This window comes from Hemicordylus capensis, chromosome 10 (assembly GCF_027244095.1).
Source record: "Hemicordylus capensis ecotype Gifberg chromosome 10, rHemCap1.1.pri, whole genome shotgun sequence".
Classification (NCBI taxonomy): domain Eukaryota; kingdom Metazoa; phylum Chordata; class Lepidosauria; order Squamata; family Cordylidae; genus Hemicordylus; species Hemicordylus capensis.
In genome coordinates this window covers 18,355,134-18,362,874 of record NC_069666.1, presented here as the reverse complement: position 1 = coordinate 18,362,874, position 7,741 = coordinate 18,355,134, and positions in this window count along the sequence as shown.

Below are 7,741 nucleotides of genomic sequence, written 5' to 3'. Positions count from 1 at the left end.
CAATCCGGACCACTCTTCAGGGAGAATAACTGCATGAGGTTCAAGCTCTGTAGGATTAGGAACATAGGAAGCTGCCTCCTACCGAGTCAGACTATTGGTCCATCTAGCTCAGTATTGTCCACCCAGACTGGCAGCAGCTTCTCCAAGGTTGCAGGCCGGAGTCTCTCTCAGCCCTATCTGGAGATGCTGCCAGGGAGGGGACTTGAACCTTCTGCATGCAAGCATGCAAAGGTGCTCTTTCCAGAGTGGCCCCATCCCCTCAGGGGAATATCTTACACTGCTCACATATAGAGGTCATTCACACAATCAAAACCTGTGTTCTATCTGGGTTTGGGAGCTGTGTGTGCTCACAATTTTTGGTTGTGTGGGAGCAAGTTTAGAGGAAACCCTGGGTAGAAGTGATTGTGTGGAAGCAAGGTTGGAGGCAAACCTGGGTAGCTTTTCCTCTTACCTTGCTTCCACACAATCAGGCAGGTCTCACGGTCAAGGAGACCCGCCTTGAGAAGGTTAGCGGGGAGAGAGGGCTTAGCCCGCTCTCCTGGCACACGAGCAATCAGTCTGCTCTGGGTGGCCACAGCGGCCACCCACACAACGGCCGGCTCCATCACGGAGCCGGCGGGGGCTGGGAAGTTCGGGGGCTGCACGGCCCCCAGAAACTCCAGCATGCCCTGTGCAAGCACGCAGGGCATGCTGGAGAGACCCCCGAGCCGGGAGGCTGCTTTTCAGCCTCTTGGTTGGGAGTCTACTCATGAATTGCTGTGCCGCGGAGCCACGCCGTGGCAACACATGATTGAAAAAACTGGGTTTGTGGAGTGGTCACTCCGCAAACCCGGTCTTAGCACCGGGCTACTTAAGCGAGTGACCCGCTTAGGGATTACTGGCTCGCAGCTGAGCCCGGTGGTTCTCACGATGGGAGAAAATCGGGCTAGCCTCCACTAGCCTGAATTTCTCCCATTGTGTGAATAGCCTCAGTCACTTCTACCCAGGGTTTCCTCTAACCTTCCTTCCACACAACCAAAAATTGAAAGCACACAGCTCCCAAACCTAGATAGAACACAGGTTTTGATTGTGTGAATGACCTCGTAGTCTCCCATTCAAATGCAAAACAGGATGGACTCTGCTTAGCAAAGGGGACAACTCATGCTTGCTACCACAAAACCTGCTTGCGACCACAAAAGCAGCTCTGCTCTCCTCCCCTAGGAGATGGAAACTATCTTTGACTTCTTGTAACAGAAGCCCCCAGATGATTGCATCTGTCCACCTCTTCCCCAAACACACACATCTGGGAACCAAAGGTAGTTTTAGGTTTGAATTGGGGGCAGCAAACACACATGGAGGTGATTCTCACGATCGCCCAAAAGATGGCTAAGGGAGCCTAGCCCGCTTTTGGGCGACCGTGTGCTGCAACAGGAGCTGCATGGTTCCCGGCAGCTAGCCTCCATAAATACCCCTCCCCTTAGCCGAGGTTAACGGAGCAAGCGCTCCGTTAACTTCATCTTTTTGCTCATGTGTGGCTGCAGTGCACAGCTCGCACGGGGCATCGTGGAACTTCCAGGGGCCGCGCAACCGCCGCTGACTCCGAGATGGAGCCAGCAGACGTGTGAGCGGCCCATCCGGCCACCCAAGGCTGCCTTTGGATCATCTGTGGGAAGAGTGGGCTAGACCCACTCTCCCTGCAGAACCAGAAGAAGCTCTTCTCACTCATTGTGAGAAGAGCTTCATGGAATTCTCCGCCATGGGATGTGGTGACAGCCTCCAGCTTGGATGGCTTTAACAGGGGCTTAGGCAAATTCTTGGAGGAAAGGCCTGTCAATGGCTACTAGTCTTGATGGCTATAGGCCACTTCCAGGCTTAGAGGCAGAATGCCTCCAAACCAGTTTCAGGGGAGGAACAGCGGGAGAGGGGGCATACCTTCATCTCTTGCCTGTAGGCTTCCTAGAGACACGTGGAGGGCCACTGTACAAAACAGGATGCTGAACTAGATGGGCCTTTCTAGTACTAGGATTTTCTGGGGAGATTAATTTTGCAGCCCTCCAGCTCAGACCACACAAATGTGGGTAGCCTGACTTTTTAACCCCAGTTTTAACTGAGGTAGGATCAAAACACCTCAGAGTTTGATCATGTGTTGAATTCGCTGTTTAAAACTGTTCCCGGCTGTGCCTCTCTACTTGGAATGCAAGGCATCATCACTTGGAGCACCTCGTTCCCTTTTTCTCCTCACAGGCAAAGACCTTGCTGCAATTGTCTGGGAGGTGAGTGACCAGAGCCAAACAGAAGCTCTGGTCATCTGTGGGAATCAGGGTAATGGTTGTTTCCTCAAAACACCCCCAGATGGTCGTGTGGAAGACCTTATACAGTACCATTAGTGTTTATGCACCAACTCCGGAGCTACTCCTAGGAGATCAAATCAGCAACTATTTTCCTGCTGAATATTTACTTAGGATCTCTAACGGGGACCATCGTAGGGCTCTTTCAGCGGCCAGACTTAATGCCCTTCATATGGCAGTATTAGAAGGACATTTTGGGAAGGTGCCCTACAATCAAAGATTATGTCCATGCCAGAATGGTGACCCCAGAACACCTGATCCTGAGGTGTAGATTTTATATTGAATTAAGGGGAAAGCTTCTTTCCCCACTGCTAATTCATTTTAATTCTAATTGTCCCTCTGGTAGGGACAAGGTTCTTTTTTTGGTTGCTGCCAAGTCAGAGTATGTTTACAGGAGGGTAGCAAAATTCTTATTTATAGCAAGTAAGATTCGATTTAGAATGGTGGAGGCACAAGATGCTGGGTTGTGCATTTTAGATTGACTGGTTTATTTGAATGGAATTGGCTATATGTGCGGTATCGGAAGCCATTAATGTTTTATCCATTTTTTGTTAAATGTATTGTATCTATTTTATGTATTTATTCTTGCTGTTTTTTTGTATGCTGGCCTTGGGCTGAAATAAACAACAAGCACCAACGTCGCAAACAGGTACAGAACTCTCAGAAAACAGACAAGGAGGTGTGTAGAGACGATTGGTGTGTAGATCCTAATAGGGTTCTTCAGGGAGAGCGGGTCAAGCCCACTCCCCCCACAGACTATCAGGGGGCTAGCCCTCGGTGGCTGGATTGGCCGCCCACATGACTACCAGCTCCATCATGGAGTTGGTTGGGACTGCAGGAATCGGGGGCCACCTGGCCCCTGGAAGTCCCAGAATGCCCCACATGAGTGCACGGGGCATTCTGGGGAGACCCCCAATTCTGGGAGACTTGTTTAGCCTCCCGGTTGGGGGTCTTTTTGTGAGTCACTGCAGCGCAGAGCTGCACAGTGGCAGCTCACAATCACAGACACTTGCTCCTCTAACCTCATTTTAGGGGAGGGATATTTAGGCAGGCTAGCGGCCGCTAAACCATCGGGCTTGTCCGTGAGCCCGGTGGATTTCACGGCCGCTTGAAAGTGGGCTGGGCTCCCTTAGCCCACTCTCAAGCAGTCATGAGAATAACCTCAAGTTTTCTCAAAATGTTGGTTGAGAACATTCGTAGATACTGAGCTGATTCTGATTTGAACTGAGGGGAGTTTGCCCACTTTTAATCTTAACCCCGTGCTGATAATCCTGATTCATTCTCAGGTTCTTGAGGTCTTTCTGGGGCTGTGAACCCAACCTAATGCAATTGTGTTTCCCTTGATAGGGTGGGAGAGAAAGACAGAATTATGTGAATGACCTTCCAAAGGGGTGTTGGTTCCAGCTCTGGTTACTTCTACTCTCTGATTCATCCCACCCAATACACAAACAAATCAGAGGCTGAATTAGGTTCATGATTGTCATAGGATCATTGTGTGTTGCTTCAAACATGCTTCTCTGGCAACTGCCCAGAGACATAAGTTTTGGGTGGTATGTAATTATACCAGTGTGGTGCAGTGGTTAGAGTGTTGGACTAGGACCGTGGAGACCTGAGTTCAAATCCCTGTTCAGCCATGAGACAAGCTGGGTGACTCTGGACCACTCATGTATCTCTCAGCCTAACCTACCTCACAGGGTGGTTGTGAGGATAAACATAATTATGTACATCGCTCTGGGCTCCTTGGAGGAAGAGCCGCCTTGAGATTGTCTTAATGAAAGGCGGTATACAAATTTAACAATAAAATAAATAAATAAAAGAGCGGGATGTTAATATAAATAAATAAATAAATACAAAAATGGCTTTTGCTTGCACTCTGTGGCTCTTGGGATATTGATGCTTCTAGGAATGGTGCCTGTCCTGGACTGTGTAGACCATGCCATTTTTAAGGCGACTAATAATCTCATCGCTGTTCCCATCGCTTCCCCATAAGTCAAAGCAGTTCGAGTGGAAGACGAGGCTACATTTGACATGGGAAATGGAGGGGAAGCTGTTGATCTAGGGCATGCAAAGAGACGCTGTCCACCCAGCAAGCAGAGCCATTGGGAGGAGGGGGTGGGTGGGCGGTGGGTGGATCCTTCCCAGAGAAATGGAATGAGGACAGCATGTTGACCTAATTTCACTGGCAAGGAAAGCTCATTCCAGAGCGTGACTAAGGAGGTTCCTAGTAAAGGGAGATTTGCCTCTGGGGAGCTGAAGCGTTGGGTCAGTGATGTGAGTCAGGCTGAGGTCAGGCACTGAGGCACGATGGTATGAAATCATCTCAAGAGCCCTGCGGGATCAGACCACAGGGCCCCTTGGGCCAGTAGCCCATTCCTGCAGTGGCCAGTCAGTTGCTTCCAGGAAGCCCACCAGCAGGGCATGAGGACATAGGGACCAGAGGTGCAGCTAGGTCATTTTGGAGCCTGGACTGAAAGGCCTTTGGAGGTCCCCCTCCCCTGCAAATGAAGCTTCATCATGCTCCACTGGGTGACCAAAACACCCTGGACAGACTCAAGAGGATTTGGGGGCCCCCAGGGGCTGTGGAGGCCCTGGACTTCAGCCTGGAAGTCCAGGGGTAAGAGCGCTTCTGATAGGGACACTGGAAGCCGCTTAATACGAAGTCAGATTTGGGGTGGCTCTTTAATGAGGCAAGGCGAGGCAATTGCAGATTACTGGGGCACTAATCAGTTAGCAAAATATCCCCTGCCATGGCTATCAGAATAACTCTTTGGGTCCAATGTGACTAATGTTCCTTCTAAGGCATGTTTGTGTATGTGTGTGTGTGTACACATACACGCATTTTTAAATGTCCACTCAGTTAATTTTAGATCTTGCTCGAGTTGAATAATATTCATAGGAACATAGGAAGCTGCCATATACTTGTTTTTTAAAAAGTATTTTAATTGGTTTTTAATGGTTTTAGTTGTTTTCAAATTGTTTTTATATTGTTTTTAGCATTGTGTTTGAATTGTGGGTTTTATGTCTTTTTCAAAAGTTGTTGTACACTGCCCAGAGCCTCTGGATGGGGTGGTTTATAAATGAATGAATGAATGAACAAATAAATAAATAAAATACTGAGTCAGACCATTGGTCCTTCTAGCTCAGTATTGTTTGCACAGACTGGCAGCGGCTTCTCCAAGGCTGCAAGCAGGAATCTCTCTCAGCCCTACTGGACATGCCAGGGAGGGAAATTGGTGTTGGAAGTGAAGGACTTTGTGCTGTCTCATGTCTCAATGACAGAGGGAGACAGACTAGTGAGTCAGAGGGCTAGAGAGGTCAAGACATTCTGATCTGACACTATCCGTTTGGTATGTAGATTGTTATTCTTAGGGACTTCTTTCCTTCCTGCCTGGCCACTTCCTCTTCCTTCTCTTTCCTTTCTTCTCCCTTGCAACATGCAAGCTCCTCTCTCCCTGCAACATGTGTGTAGAGATGCATCCATGTGCATCCAGCTAGCTAGTTAGATTAGAGATACTATCTCTCCACTTTACTATCTAGAATGGAGTTCACTAATAAATACTCCTTATATTGATTTGAAACTATGAACTGGCTCTAAGTTATTTTACTCTTAGCATATACACATGCCTGGGCAGACTCCGCTGTGTTTTGCCTCTGTGCACCCTGCTCTATTAGAAGGGTATCTCTTACCAGAGAGAATTCCCAACACTTGGGACCTAGATGCTCTTCCCAGAGCAGCTCCATCCTCTAAGAGGAAACTCTTACAGTACTCACATATCAAGTCTCCCATTCATATGCAACCAGGGCAGACCCTGTTTAACTAAGGGGACAAGTCATGCTTAGGAACATAGGAAGCTGCCACATGCTGAGGTGGTTCCCACGATCAGTGGGAGCCACCTGGGGAGGGTTTGCGGGGAGAGCGTGCTTAGCCATGAGCAGCCACGAGCAGCCACGAGCAAACAGTCTGCTCTGGGCGGCCACCCACATAACTGCCGGCTCCGTTACGGAACTGTCCAGGGCTGGGGAGTTCGGGGGCCTCATGGCCCCCGGAAGCTCCAGCATGCCCTGCACAGGTTAGTTAGGAAACTACTTGGGGTGGGGGTGGGGACTCACGATCGGGAAGCCCAGGTTAGCGGAGCACTCACTCCACTAACCCGGGCTTAGGGGGGGGGGCTACTTAAGCGGGTGACCCGCTTAAGAACCACCAGGCTTGCAGCCAAGCCCGGTTGTTCTCACGATGGGACAAAATGGGACTAGCGGAGGCTAGCCCAATTTTGTCCCATTGTGTGAATAGCCTCACTGAGTCAGACCCTTGGTCCATCTAGCTCAATATTGTCTTCACAGACTGGCAGCGGCTTCTTCAAAGGTTGCAGGCAGGAATCCCTCTCAGCCCTATCTTGGAGAAGCCAGGGATGGAACATGGAACCTTCTGCTCTTCCCAGAGCGGCTCCATCCCCTGAGGGGAAGATCTTACAGTGCTCACACTTCTATTTTCCCATTCATAAGCAACCAGGGTGGACCCTGCTTAGCTAAGGGGACAAGTCATGCTTGCTATTACAAGGCCAGCTCTCCTATCCTTAAATAACAACAACAACTTTAATTTTTCTTTAGTTATCCAAGACCCTTGGAAAGGGGTCGATAATTAAAGTACTAAGTCCAGTAAATAACATCTCGCAGACTGTGTGTAAATAGCATAACAATAAAAATAAACTTAATTTGTTAGCCATACCCATAACAAATTGCTCTCTGGGTGGCTCACAACCCAGGATTAAAACACACAACACAATAAATCATCACAGACAAAAAAAAATGGGGGGAGGGGTAGAGAAAATATAAAATACAGTAAAAAGCAATTTTTAAAACCCCCCACTTAAAATTAGTTTAAAAAAATCAAATTTGAAAATCACAATTTAAAAGGCCTGCGCGAACAAAAACCAAGAAGTCCCACTCTGAGTAGCCGGGCACACACACTGCCTTGATACTGCCGCCCAGAAGAAAACTCATCCCGCAGATAGATGAACAAAATGAGAGCGAGCGAGTGCTGGATGTGACCCTTGCCACGCTTGGAGGAAGAATGAGGAGAGAAGAGGGGGCTGCTAGCAACCTTCCCTCCTTCCTGCCGCACTTTCAAACCTTGCAAAGGTTGGTTAGGAAAGGAGGCTGTTCCCCAACAGAGGCCTGGTGCGAGGCAGCATTTGGCTCTTCACCTCAGGCATCACAATTCTGGGGGCCACCCCTACTTCTTCTAGCCCTACAAATATTTATATACCACCCTTCAACCAAAGATCGCAAATCGGTTTACAGAGAAAAATAAATGATCCATGAATCAGATGGCTCCCTGTCCCCAAAGGTTATTTCCGGCCTTGAAAACACATTGAGGCTCTCCAAGTGCAGAACCCTCTGAGGCACGAGCAGTT